The sequence below is a fragment of the Carcharhinus amblyrhynchos genome, chromosome 13 (genome assembly GCF_965287045.1).
Source record: "Carcharhinus amblyrhynchos chromosome 13, sCarAmb.v2.hapA, whole genome shotgun sequence".
NCBI lineage: Eukaryota > Metazoa > Chordata > Chondrichthyes > Carcharhiniformes > Carcharhinidae > Carcharhinus > Carcharhinus amblyrhynchos.
The window spans coordinates 80,065,257-80,079,748 of record NC_137336.1 but is presented as its reverse complement, the minus strand read 5'-3'; the positions used below and the strand labels follow the sequence as shown (position 1 = coordinate 80,079,748).

The 14,492-nt window shown below is 45.0% G+C and overlaps 1 non-coding gene across 1 annotated transcript; it reads right to left on the bottom strand.

The window, feature by feature from the left end:
- Positions 1–9,634: 9,634 nt before the first annotated feature.
- On the bottom strand, positions 9,635–9,716 carry trnas-aga (transfer RNA serine (anticodon AGA)). Its single transcript has one exon. It is a non-coding gene; the product is annotated as a tRNA-Ser (tRNA).
- Between the last annotated feature and the right edge of the window lie 4,776 nt (positions 9,717–14,492).

Below are 14,492 nucleotides of genomic sequence, written 5' to 3'. Positions count from 1 at the left end.
ATGGGGAGACGTTTAATTTTCATTAAGAACATATAGAACATAAGAAACAGGAGCAGGAGTAGGCCATCTAGCCCTTCGAGCCTGCCCCGCCATTCAATAATATCATGGCTGATCTGCCGTGGCTCAGTTCCACATTCCCGCCCTCTCCCCATAACCCTTAATCCCCTTGCCTATCAAAAACCTATCAACCCGCGTCTTAAAAATATTTAGCGAGGCAGCCTCCACCACTTCAACGGGCAGAGAATTCCAGAGATTCACCACCCTTTGAGTGAAGAAGTTCCTCCTCAACTCTGTTCTAAACCGCACCTCTTTTATCCTGAGGCTGTGCCCTCTAGTCCTACTGTCCTTTCTGAGCGGGAAGAGCCTCTCCACCTCTATCCTATCCATCCCATTCATCATCTTATACGTCTCAATGAGATCTCCCCTCATTCTTCTAAACTCTAACGAGTACAAGCCTAGTTTATTCAGCCTCTCCTCATCGTTCAACCTTAGGAGATAATTAGAAGGAGACTCACCACTTCGAAGTAATTATCCAGGAGTCAATGAGCGCGGATAAAAATTGTATATCTGCGGGAATGAAGTCAGGGACTAAATGACCACACCATTGGCGAGCAATGTTCAATCCGCTGGCTTCAAAGTGCAGACTGAGCTGGGAAAAAGGAACGCAAAGATATGCTGAACCTTTCTGAATTACTGATAGGAGACAAGCTGGCGTCAATGAGAATAGTCTTTTTTTCCAATGAGAGAAGCGAATAATAGTAACTAGTCAAAATAAAATAATCAGAGGGCAAATGAAAATACTTCATTTGATGCAGGAGCTGGTTTGATCTGGAATTCACTGCCCGAAAGGGTGCAGGAAGCAGAATCAATAATGGATTTCATTAAATCCGTGATGTTGGAAGGTCACAGGCCCGTGGAGAAAGGGGAGAGGAGCGGGACTAACTGGCTTTTTCTTTCAGACAGCCCGCACAGGCAAGATAGGCCGAATAGCCTCCTTCTGTTCTGTATTCGTTCTGTTATTCTAGGAGTTGTTGAAACGTCAGACACTTTTTTTTTAAAACACGGTGAAATGTGAGAAGTTCCGCACTGATATTATGTTTCAGATATACGCTAACCGTTCTAATAGTAAACTGACTGACTGTAAATCCAATATCTCCGACTAAACTGCACCATGTTAGACGGGCTGGCCGAATGGTATGAATGGAAAGTCTTCAGAAAAGCTATTCTGACGAAACAACACTGGTCATTGGTGAAAGTTAGAAGGACCGATGCAAACTTTGTGCCCAAGTTCCCGTGAAACTGCTCTGTGAAGCTCCGAAGTTTGTTAAAGGTTGACCCCCGTACTGACCTGTTCGGTTTTCTTACACCCATCTGCTTAACTTTTCTCCTTATTCCCACGGTTCTTCTCTAAACGCCACATTCAGGCGAATCCCGTGTTTCCCCCTTAGCTCGTTGAGAGGTTGGGGAAATATTTGGCTGATGATATATGATGTGGACAAGTGTGAAGTCACCTGTTTCAATCGAAAAGCAGAACGGCAGGTTAAAATCTAAATGGCGTTAGATGGAGCAATCTGCATATAGAAAGAAAGCTGAGTATCCTTGAGCACTAATCAATGTGCAGTTCAGGGGATAATTGCAAGCCAATTGGAGGTGAGGAGCAAGGATCTATTATTGGGTCTTGACAGAACGCTGCAGAGATCACATGCGGAGCATTTTATATAGTTTTGAACTCCGTATCTCAGAAAAGATATACTTGTCAAATAAAGAGTGCAGGGAAATTTACCAGACTACTTCGGGGGACCCCATGACTGCTGTCGAAGAAAATATTTTGTCGATGAGGCTTCAATTCCATGGATATTAGAAGGAAGACAGAGTGCCTGATTGAAATATGAGAAATTCTTGAAGTGCTGGGCAGAATGGATGCAGGGATGATGTGCTCCGCGCGTGTGTGTGTGTGCGGAGTGGGGGTGGGGGGAGCTGGGCTTACAAAAAGAGGAAAGAAGCAGTTGCACTTTGAAGAAGGAAAAGATCAGTGGCTCTGTTGCTCCCTGTCTTTCTCTTTCTGGAAATTGAACTCCATAGAAGACAAGAGGTGTTCTTTTTTTTCCATCCCTCTGGTGAGTGAAGACAGATTTACATCTGAAAGCTGATGTTTGAGAGTCTGAAGGCAGGGCTCTCCCTTTATCTCTGTCCAGTGTGCTAAGAATACTTGAGGACTCCAACTCACGTAAGTCGGTATGTCTTGCGAAGTTATTGTGAAGAGTGCATACTGCTGAATGGTTGTCAAATAGGAGGCAGAGAGTGGGGGTCAATGGGTGCTATTCGGATTGGCGGTTGGTGACTAGTGGGGTGCCCCAGGGGTCGGTGCTGGGGCCTCAGCTATTTACCATTTATATAGATGATCTGGAGGAGGGAACCGAGTGCAGGGTGTCGAAATTTGCTGATGACACCAAGATTGGGGGAAAGGCAAATTGTGCGGAGGGTGTGGAGAGTCTGCAGAAGGATCTAGATAGGCTGGGCGAATGGGCCAGGAAATGGCAAATGGAATTTAATGTTGGCAAGTGTGAGGTGGTCCACTTTGGTAGGAAGAATGGTAGGAAGGACTATTACTTACGGGGCGAAAAACTGCAGCAGGCGACGGTGCAGAGGGACCTCGGGGTCCTTGTGCATGAGTCGCAAAAACCCAGCTTGCAGGTGCAGCAGGTGGTCAGGAAGGCGAATGGGATGCTGGCCTTCATAGCGAGGGGGATTGAATATAAAAGTAGGGAGGTCTTGCTGCAGCTGTATAGGGCATTGGTGAGGCCGCAGCTGGAGTACTGTGTGCAGTTTTGGGCGCCGCACCTGCGCAAGGATATTTTGGCCCTGGAGGGAGTGCAGAGGAGGTTTACTAGGCTGATACCGGAGTTGAGGGGATTGAGCTATGAGGAGAGGCTGAATAAACTAGGCTTGTACTCGTTAGAGTTTAGAAGAATGAGGGGAGATCTCATTGAGACGTATAAGATGCTGAATGGGATGGATAGGATAGAGGTGGAAAGATTCTTCCCGCTCAAAAAAGACAGTAGGACTAGGGGGCACAGCCTCAAGATAAAGGGGAGGCGGTTTAGAACGGAGTTGAGGAGGAACTTCTTCACTCAAAGGGTGGTGAATCTCTGGAATTCTCTGCCCGTTGAAGTGGTGGAGGCTGCCTTGCTAAATATTTTTAAGAAGCGGGTTGATGGGTTCTTGATAAGAGAGGAGATTAAGGGTTATGGGGAGAGGGCGGGAAAGTGGAACTGAGCCACAACAGATCAGCCATGATCTTATTGAATGGCGGGGCAGGCTCGAAGGGCTAGATGGCCTACTCCTGCTCCTATTTCTTATGTTCTTATGAAAATGCAAACTGTGGAAATAGATGACTGCTAGTTTTTGTTGTCATGCTTACATATTTCAACTGGTGTTTTTCTTTGTTGTACTTCAGCTGTATTGTTAAATAAAATTTGCTTCAACAGAAGCATCAAAGTGATCAACAGAGTCACACGTGGAGTAGAATAACTTAGCTCACACTGATGCAAACATTAAAACAGACTCTTACTGCAGGTTTTCTGCTGGAGATCGTTATCTCAGTTGGTTAGAGAATGGTGCAGGTTCGATCCCTATGACAGCGAGGGATTATTCCTTCTTGCAGAAATTTGTTGAATTTGCCGTTCTTTCACTGTTGTTGTTTTCCTGTAGGCAAGCTTCGAGCAAACAAGGACTTCTTTCTCTTCAGAAAACAGAGCTATTGGGGAAATAGTTGGAAGGTGCATTGGAACTCATCCAGCTTTGTCAGAGACGCAGAACGCCAGAGCATAATCTAAATGCGATAGATTGGGGAATTCTCTCGTAAGAATTCTCAATTATCAAGTAAACTTGGTGTCCTTGCACGCTGATCACTGAAAGCAAGCGCGCAAATGTAACAAACAGTTAAGAAGGCAAACATAATTTTGGTTTTCATTTCGAACAAATTGGAGTACTGGAGCAAGAATCTCTTATTGCAGTCCGACTGTGCTATAGAAAGCCGCACATGGAGTATTGCGTGCCGGTTTGACCTCCGTATCTCAGAAGGGAAATACTTTCCATAGAGAAAGTGCAGCAAACGTTCAATAGGGTATTTCACAATGGGGAAAGGCCACACTATAAGGTTTCTTAACGGAGGCAGACCGAAGGCCCGGGAACTGCAGAATACCCTCGACCTGTGTGCCAATCTGAGCAATAGCGGCACACAGTAATTTATTGAAGCATGCCTATAGTTTTAAGTATTGAAATGTTATGACTGTAATTTGTATAGTTTTAATTCTGCACTGTTTGCAATAGTTTATTTGAGATTTTTATGAATAAAGTATATTTTTGGAAAAAAATATTCAGTAGGGTATTTCTGGGATGCTAGGATTGTCGTGTGCAGAATAAGTGGATCGATCGGGCCGGTATTCAATGAAATTGAGGGCAAAAGGATCTGATTGAAACGTCAGAAACTCTAACAGGGCTGGACAGACTGGATGCAAAGGTGACAGTTTCCATGACTGCGTACTCCTGTGCATGTGTTTACTTGAGATCTCATTGAGACGTATAAGATGATGAATGGGATGGATAGGATAGAGGTGGAGAGACTCTTCCCGCTCAAAAAAGACAGTAGGACTAGGGGGCACAGCCTCAAGATAAAGGGGGGGGGGGGGCGGTTTAGAACAGAGTTGAGGAGGAACTTCTTCACTTAAAGGGTGGTGAATCTCTGGAATTCTCTGCCCGTTGAAGTGGTGGAGGCTAACTCGCTAAATATATTTAAGACGCGGGTTGATGGGTTTTTGATAAGAGAGGGGATTAAGGGTTATGGGGAGAGGGCGGGAATGTGGAACTGAGCCACGACAGATCAGCCATGATCTTATTGAATGGCGGGGCAGGCTCGAAGGGCTAGATGGCCTACTCCTGCTCCTACTTCTTATGTTCTTATGTTTTTACTTGTGTGTGGCCCGGTGACGAGAGATTTAGAAGGAAGTGTCAGTCTGATTAACGTGTTCACCCAGAGCATGTTGAACCTGTGAATTCTTTACCATCGAAAGCAATGAAGAATAAGTCACTGAATGCCTTTCAGAAAAAAAACATTTTAGCAGGTAAACGCGGAAAAGGTGTGGGGACAGCGTGGTAATGTGACTCTGAGATATTCAAATATGATCATCATTATTCGAATGCTGTTGAAGGGCCGAGCGACCTATCGCTGCTCGGATTTTGACAGAGAGAGCATGTTTATTGATATTTCCATTTCGGAGTGACAAAGGGAGAGATGGCCAGAAAGAAGGCTGTGGAATTTGGTTGATGTTTGGTTGTACAAAAGCAGACATTCAGTGAACAAGAATTAAAAATAACTTCTGTCGTTGGAAGGTGTGGGGACAACATTACCAACAGGGCACAATCCATCGCAAAAGAACATGGTGAAACTGAAGGGGAATTAGGAAAAGCGCACTCAGTAGGACTCGAGCCTGCGCGGGGTGATGTTAACTGATTTTTAGTCCATCAACTTAACCACTCGGCCACGACTATACTGATCAAAGGCCATTAAATTGCACTGATCACTACTCGAAAAAAAATCAGAGTATTCTTCCCGTTCATGTTATTCGGACTTCTTGTGCTGGATATAAACGTGTCTCATATCTCTGCTGGTTACACGGATCTGTATTCTTTCTACGACTCAGTTCAATCTGATTTGACACACAAAATGTTTCTTGTTGTAAAAGTTGACAGATACAGAGAAAATCAATCAGCACCAGCAGTGTTAATCATAATTATTCAGAACCAGAGGTAATGCAAACACAAGATACTAAAACAAAAGCTTTAAAATGTTGTAGGAAAATAACCTGCTGTTGTAATAATTTTACTGATGTTGCACTGATCAGGAGTTTAGTCCAGTTCTCTGACACTACAGTTACAAATGGATTTCTTGACCAGCATAAATACAGATTTGAATTAGATTCACAATTTCCTACTCCCTGCATTTCGTTCTTTATTAATTACTAATCATAATGCACCAACAGATATCAAAATAGACATAGCCCTTAATTTTATATACAGATTTATTTAGGAAAAGCTGGAAACCTCATCAGGATTCAGAAACATCTGGGCAGAGGCAGTGTCCTGGCAGCATCAGTGGAGAGAGAAACAAGGTTGTTTCTAACCTAGATGTCTCTTCTGTGTTGAAGGGAGAATTCTGCTTTTATGTTAAAATCTCAGGTCAATGAAGTTCAGTCAGAAATGAAAGTTCCCAAGGTCCTCAAGGATATTCTGAACTTTATCCTAACCCTACTAAGCAGCTGTCATTGAGACTCTAAAAAAAATCTGTTCCTTACGTGTTGGCGCATCAAATATGCGGAGGTCAGTGCGGTTTCAACAGTACACAAAAAAGATTGGTAGGAACTCGTATCAAGAACCTGTTTGTTCGCCTCCACAGTGCCTGCATCTGCACCCAGTCTCCAGCCCAGTTCTCCCACTCTGTCCTGTTTCTCCGAAGCTTTGACCATTCACTCCCTCCCTCACCAGTACACAGTGACGGCAGTGTGTACAATATGTCAGATGTGCTGCAAGAACTCGACAAACACCACTCTTCAGCATCCTCAAAAACACAGTCTCTCCAACGTGCAAGACTAATGGTGGCAATGCATTGGAAAACCAGTAGCTGTAATGTTCACTCCAGGTGGCACAATTGACCGCCTTGAAACTATATCACTATTCTATCACATTCGCGGAGCCAAAAACTTGGAAATCTTTCTGAATATCACAATGTTTTTATGTACTCGATGAGCATAGTGGCGGTCCAAGCAGTTGGTTCACAAAAAGCTCACGGAAAGGCATTAAAGGATTGATAATAAGGGAAGATCTTACCAGCGACGCTCACACACAGGAAAACAATTCGCATTACAAAGCTCGGTGAAACGTCCTCTGGCATCACGAAACACTCTCATTTGAAAATGACTTACAGTTACTCCGACCTCATCATTAACACACTACAGATACACGCAGGTCACCCTCTACTTCGGTGAGGTTACTTTTAATATTGTCTAACTGCAATACATCACCTTCTTCTATAATTTACTCAGTGCATTTCCCTCAGACAGACTGGCAGCCAATGATTCATTTCTACATCAGTTGGAAAATTAGAAAACAGTTAAGCATGTGAAAATATTGAACGAATGACCAAATGTCTGATATTGTGTTGCAACTATTTAATCCATGTAACATGGCTGTTTTTATCCAGCTGAGGTGAGCGAGTGGTTAAGGCGCTGCGCATGAGCGACTGGCCTAATGTGCTGTACATGATGTTTAGTGTGATATTCAAACATTGCTCTCATAGTCCATCGTTGAAATGATTCGCTTCTGCCATGGGGTCCCTAACCTGAAAATGTATTAAATTTATTTCATTGGCGCAAAACTTGCAACACAAATAATGTACTTAAAGGGTGATACGGTGACACAGTGTTTAACATCGTTATCTCACAGCACCACGGATCCTGGTTTGATTCCCAGCTCGGGTCACTGTTTGTGCGGTCTGTACACCCTCCCTGTGGCTGCATGAGTTTCCTCTGGGTGCTCCAGTTTCCTTCCACAGCCCGAAAGGTGCACTGGTTAGGTGCATCGGCCATGCTAACTTTTCCCTCAGTGTACAGATTTTGGCGACAAGGGGATGCTAACTGTAACCGATAGTAAGCCTCTCGTGACACTAATATATAAACGCTAAACATAAGAACATAAGAAATAGGAGCAGGAGTAGGCCATCTAGCCCTTTGAGCCTGCCCCGCCATTCAATAAGATCATGGCTGATCTGTCGTGGCTCTGTTCCACATTCCCGCCCTCTCCCCATAACCCTTAATCCCCTCGCTTATCAAAAACCCATCAACCCGCGTCTTAAAGATATTTAGCGAGGCAGCCTCCACCACTTCAACGGGCAGAGAATTCCAGAGATTCACCACCCTTTGAGTGAAGAAGATCCTCCTCAACTCCGTTCTAAACCGCCCCCCCCCCCCTTTATCTTGAGGCTGTGCCCCCTAGTCCTACTGTCCTTTCTGAGCAGGAAGAGTCTCTCCACCTCTATCCTATCCATCCCATTCATCATCTTATATGTCTCAATGAGATCTCCCCTCATTCTTCTACACTCTAACGAGTACAAGCCTAGTTTATTCAGCCTCTCCTCATAGCTCAATCCCCTCAACTCCGGTATCAGCCTAGTAAACCTCCTCTGCACTCCCTCCAAGGCTAAAATATCCTTGCGTAAGTGCGGCGACCAAAACTGCACACTGTACTCCAGCTGCGGCCTCACCAATGCCCTATACAGCTGCAGCAAGACCTCCCTACTTTTATATTCAATCCCCCTCGCTATGAAGGCCAGCATCCCATTCGCCTTCCTGACCACCTGCTGCACCTGCAAGCTGGGTTTTTGTGACTCATGCACAAGGACCCCGAGGTCCCTCTGCACCGTCGCCTGCTGCAGTTTTTCGCCACGTAAGTAATAATCCTTCCTACCATTATTCCTACCAAAGTGGACCACCTCGCACTTGCCAACATTAAATTCCATCTGCCATTTCCTGGCCCATTCGCCCAGCCTATCTAGATCCTTCTGTAGACTCTCACCACCCTCCGCACAATTTGCCTTTCCACCAATTTTGGTGTCATCAGCAAATTTCGACACCCTACACTCGGTTCCCTCCTCCAGATCATCTATATAAATGGTAAATAGCTGAGGCCCCAGCACCGACCCCTGGGGCACTCCAGTAGTCACTATCCGCCAATCCGAATAGCACCCATTGACCCCCACTCTCTGCCTCCTATTTGACAACCAGTCCTCTATCCACGCTAACACCCTACCCCCAACTCCATGCCCCCTTACCTTCTGCAATAAACTATCGGTATGTTGCAGGATTTTTTTTGAAATATCGAGGATCATAGTGAAGGGGAGGAAGGGATCTGAAAATTGAAAAAAATGGTTATTTCGCATTATTCCAGGAGATGTGGGATTTGTCGATGTCAAGTTTTGCACATCAAACAGTGAGACAGTGATATCATCCTGTCTGAAGAATCTCCCAGTTGTTCCATACAAATCATTTAATGGTTTTGTCAGAAGGAAGGTTTCTGCCACAGTTGATAAGAAGCTGCATATGCAGACACCCACGCAAAGAGAGGCAGACACACAAACAATCTCTCTCTCTGTCACACACACACGCACTTATTGAACCTATGAATCCTTTTCTGTAGAAATCTGTGGAGTACAAGTTACTAAACGCATTTGAGAAGAAAATTGAGTTTTAGATTGGAAATTCAGGGAAGTTGGGCAGGTCGAGGCACCTGAGATGTTCAAACATGATCATTACAAATTGAGGGAAACAGTTAAAGGGCCGAATGGCGTGACCCTGCTTCAATTTTCCCTGCTCTGCACCTTTATTTATATTTAAATCTTTCTTTTTATCTCAGAGTGAATCAAAGGGAGAGGTGGCCAATCTGAATAATGTTTGGTTTAATTATAGCAGAAATTTCGTGAACAAGAATGAAAAACAATTCATTTTGTTGAAAGATATTGGATATCATTGACCATCATGGAAGCTTCAGCCAAAAGTAACGCGATGAAAGTGAATGCAAAAGACGTAGTCGGCAGGATTCGAACCTGCGCAGGGAAACCCCAATGGATTTCTAGTCCATCGCCTTAACCACTCGGCCACGACTACACTACTGTATGCCCCTCAAATGGCACTGCTGGTGATGTGTTTTATGACCGCGAATGTGTGTGTGTGTGCCGCAGGAGGGCTGGTGCTGTGTGTTTGGGGCAGTCTTGCTATGGTGTTTCCAGCCGTTGAAAACCACTGTCTTGCAGATCCATAATAAGCTCCTGGAGAGCAGCATTTTCACAGAGAGCACTCGGACGCTCTGGTCTCGATGTCTTGTGGGGGAATTACAATGTGGATTTCAGTGTCAGGGGCAATTTGACCTGGGGTGGTAAGAGAAAACAACGCATCTATAGTGACATGCCACATGGACAGGGCGTTCCTCATTTGCCGGTGAGTTCTTTATCCAACGCCTTGTTGTGTTCTACCTGTGGCTCAGGTGGTATGGGCAGGCTCTTTGCCTGGCGGAAACCGAGGTCCTGCAGGGGGAAGTACGGGACAAGCTGCACTTACTCTTCCAGTGCGAATTCTCCGTCCTGAGGTTTCATTCGGCGGAAATTCATGATTTTGTCATTTCTTTTTAAATTGCGACAAAGGCCAATCTAAACGATTGCTTTAAATTTCAACACAAATAACACATCCTTTACTTAAGAGCGCCATAGAAAAAAACACTTATCCCGAATGCAGTCACCTCAACGACTTCAGCTCAGGGCGGACACGACTCACAAGAGCATGAAGTTACTTTGCATTGCCTACTGATCAGTTCACTAACATGTATTGCGCCTATCAGCAAATGCAGAACTTTCAGGAGCCCCACAGCTAGTGGCCAGCATTGCCCTATTGGTCTGTTTCATTGTAAGTCTGCTTCTGTTTTTACAGGTTCTTACTATAAATGATAAGTTTATTCTCAATTGATATAAAAGTTATTAAATTGCAAGTTTTTAAAATATATTTTAATTCATTCTTAAAGTTACAAAACTAACGTTGTTTGAGGACCTGGTGCACCAAACTGCATTCCTTACTTGCTTTAAAAACTAAATTCAATTTCCAATTGAATTCAATTCATGGTCCCCACAAGAGACACACACCCGAGCCAAACTGAGGAAAACAGATATTGTACCCCATGTTATGCTTAATCCTAGGCAAATACCGTAAAAACATAATAGAGTCAAAGAGGTTTACAACATGGAAATAGACTTTTCGGCCCAACTTGTCCATGCTACTCATTTTGTTTTAACAATTAAGCTAGTTCGTGTTTAGCCTTATCCCTCTTTAGCCATCTTACCCATGTAACGGTCTAAGTGCTTTTTAAAAGACACGATTGTACCCGTCTCTACTACTACCTCTGGCAGCTTGCTCCAGGCACTCACCACCATCTGTGTGAAAAAGAAATGCCCCTCTGGACCTTTTGTATCTGTCTCCTCTCACCTCAAACCATTAGAACAATGAAATAGACGACAGAAGGGTTGGAGTAGCTGAGCGAGAAGGTTAACATTGCCATCATACAGAACAATGACAATAACAAAAAAAACTGATCTCAAAGAAAGTCGTTTGTGTGAAGGGGATTTGTTCAAACTGCTTCTAAGGACTTAATGCGTAATAAAAGCAAAATACTGCAGAAGTTGGGAGACCAAAGTAGAAACAGAACGTGCTGGAAATGCTCAGCATTCTGGCAGCAACTGCGGAAAGAAACAGAATTAACGTTCTGATCTAAATAATCCTTCGACAGTAACATGCATGTGTTCCATATTGCACAGTCAGATTACACTCTTAGACCACAGAACATAAGAACATAAGAAATAGGAGCAGGAGTAGGCCATCTAGCCCTTCGAGCCTGCCCCGCCATTCAATAAGATCATGGCTGATCTGTCGTGGCTCAGTTCCACATTCCCGCCCTCTCCCCATAACCCTTAATCCCCTCTCTTATCAAAAACCCATCAACCAGCTTCTTAAAAATATTTAGCGAGGCAGCCTCCACCACTTCAACGGGCAGAGAATTCCAGAGATTCACCACCCTTTGAGTGAAGAAGTTCCTCCTCAACTCCGTTCTAAACCGCCTCCCCTTTATCTTGAGGCTGTGCCCTCTAGTCCTGCTGTCTTTTTTGAGCGGGAAGAGTCTCTCCACCTCTATCCTATCCATCCCATTCATCATCTTATATGTCTCAATGAGATCTCCCCTCATTCTTCTAAACTCTAACGAGTACAAGCCTAGTTTATTCAGCCTCTCCTCATAGCTCAATCCCCTCAACTCCGGTATCAGCCTAGTAAACCCCCTCTGCACTCCCTCCAGGGCCAAAATATCCTTGCGCAGGTGCGGTGCCCAAAACTGCACACAGTACTCCAGCTGCGGCCTCACCAATGCCCTATACAGCTGCAGCAAGACCTCCCTACTTTTATATTCAATCCCCCTTTTATATTCAATCAACATGTGTCAATGTTAATGAGGAAACCTTAACTCAGTATTCCAGAGTTGATGTATTTGATTCATCCAGCAATTTCATGCCTCTTTGTTAATCCGAGCAATTGAACTGAATTTAATGGCGGCGGAATTGTTAGCACTGCTGTCGCACAAGATCAGGGACCCAGCTTCATCTCTGTCGCAGATGAAACACCTGCTCGATAGCAAAGTCAAAGTAGGCTTACATTAACACCATAATGATGCTACTGTGAAAATCCCCTGGTCGCCACATTCTGCTGCCTGTATGAGTATACTGATGATGTGGGTATGCCGGCGTTGGACTGGCGTAAACACAGTAAAAAGTCTGACAACACCAGGTTTTAGTCCAACCTATTTATTTGATAATATACTCACAAGCTTTCGAGGGACACCCTCTTCGTCAGGTGAATGGAGAGTTCTGGCCCAGAACTCTCCATTCACCTGACGAAGAGGGTGTCCCTCGAAAGCTTGTGAGTATATTATCAAATAAATAGGTTGGACTAAAACCTGGTGTTGTCAGACTTTTTACTGAGTATACTGAGGCATGGCCAATTCACTTAACGTGCACATTTTTTGGACTCTGGGAGGAAACCGGAGCACGTGGAGGAAACGCATACGGACAGTGACCCAAGCCAGGAATCGAACCCAGGTCCCTGGTGCTGTGAAGCAGCAGTGCTAACCACGGTGTCACCCCTGCCACAACGGTGCCAGGTAAGAAAAATGTTCCAGACGGTGTCTGCAGGTGGAATGACTGAGTGAAATCTACCCACACTCAGAACTGAAGAATTGCCTCATCCCTTGGGAGAACCTGTGTTTGTCTCAGCAGGCCGGTAAATGACTGAATATCTTCTCCCGCTTGGAGCAGGGGAACAGTTTTATCTCTCTTAGGGCGGTACAGTCGCACAGTGGTTGAATATAAAAGTAGGGAGGTCTTGCTGCGGCTGTATAGGGCATTGGTGAGGCCGCAGCTGGAGTACTGTGTGCAGTTTTGGGCGCCGTACTTACGCAAGGATATTTTGGCCTTGGAGGGAGTGCAGAGGAGGTTTACTAGGCTGATACCGGAGTTGAGGGGGTTGAGCTATGAGGAGAGGCTGAATAAACTAGGCTTGTACTCGTTAGAGTTTAGAAGAATGAGGGGAGATCTCATTGAGACGTATAAGATGATGAATGGGATGGATAGGATAGAGGTGGAGAGACTCTTCCCGCTCAGAAAGGACAGTAGGACTAGGGGGCACAGCCTCAAGATAAAGGGGGGGGGGGTGCAGTTTAGAACAGAGTTGAGGAGGAACTTCTTCACTCAAAGGGTGGTGAATCTCTGGAATTCTCTGCCCGTTGAAGTGGTGGAGGCTGCCTCGCTAAATATTTTTAAGACGCGGGTTGATGGGTTTTTGATAAGAGAGGGGATTAAGGGTTATGGGGAGAAAGCGGGAAAGTGGAACTGAGCCACGACAGATCAGCCATGATCTTATTGAATGGCGGGGCAGGCTCGAAGGGCCAGATGGCCTACTCCTGCTCCTATTTCTTATGTTCTTACGTTCTTATGTTCACAGCTCCAGGGACCTGGGTTCGATTCCCGGTTTGGGTCATTGTCTGTGTGGAGTTTGCACATTCTCCTCGTGCCTCCGTGGGTTTGCTCCGGTTTCCTCCCACAGTCCAAAAATGTGCGGGTTAGGTTGATTGGCCATGATAAGTTGCCCCTTAGTGTCCTGGGATGCATAGGTTAGTGGGATTAGTAGGTAAATATATAGGGATATGGGGATAGGGCCTGGGTGAGATCGTGGTGGGTGCAGACTCGATGGGGCGAATGGCCTCTTTCTGTACTGTAGGGATTCTATACACTCTGATTCCGCTGGTGTGTCGGATGTTGTGCTGAATCCCTTCCCACATGTGGAGCAGATGACTCACTTCCCTCCAATGTTCACCTACTTGTGTTCAAGGTAGGATGAGCAAGTGAATCCCTTTCCACACTCAGAGCAAGTGGACAGCTTATCCGCAGCGTGCATATCAAGGTGTTAACTGAGACTGTAAGAACACCTAAATCTCTTCTTAGACGCAATGGAGAAGCACAGCCTTGTATGCATACCAAGATCTTTTCTGAAGTGAGATGAATAGCTGAACCTCTTCCCAACCTGTCGCAGGCGAACTGTCCTGTGTCTCATCACTGATGTTCAATTAAACATGCAACCGTCATGCCCAAGTTCCCATTGAAGCGGCTCTTTGAAGATTGAGCATTTGTAAAAGCTAGACTGTTGCAGGGAAAGAAATGTCGGTGCCAGCTTTTCGGAATTAGAAAGGAGAATGTGCTCGGTGAAAGGGTGAAGAAGAAATTATGACCTGTGGCCCATTTCAGGCACATTTTGATGCTCATTTTAAGGGTGACTCAAGCACCATTTATACGCTGT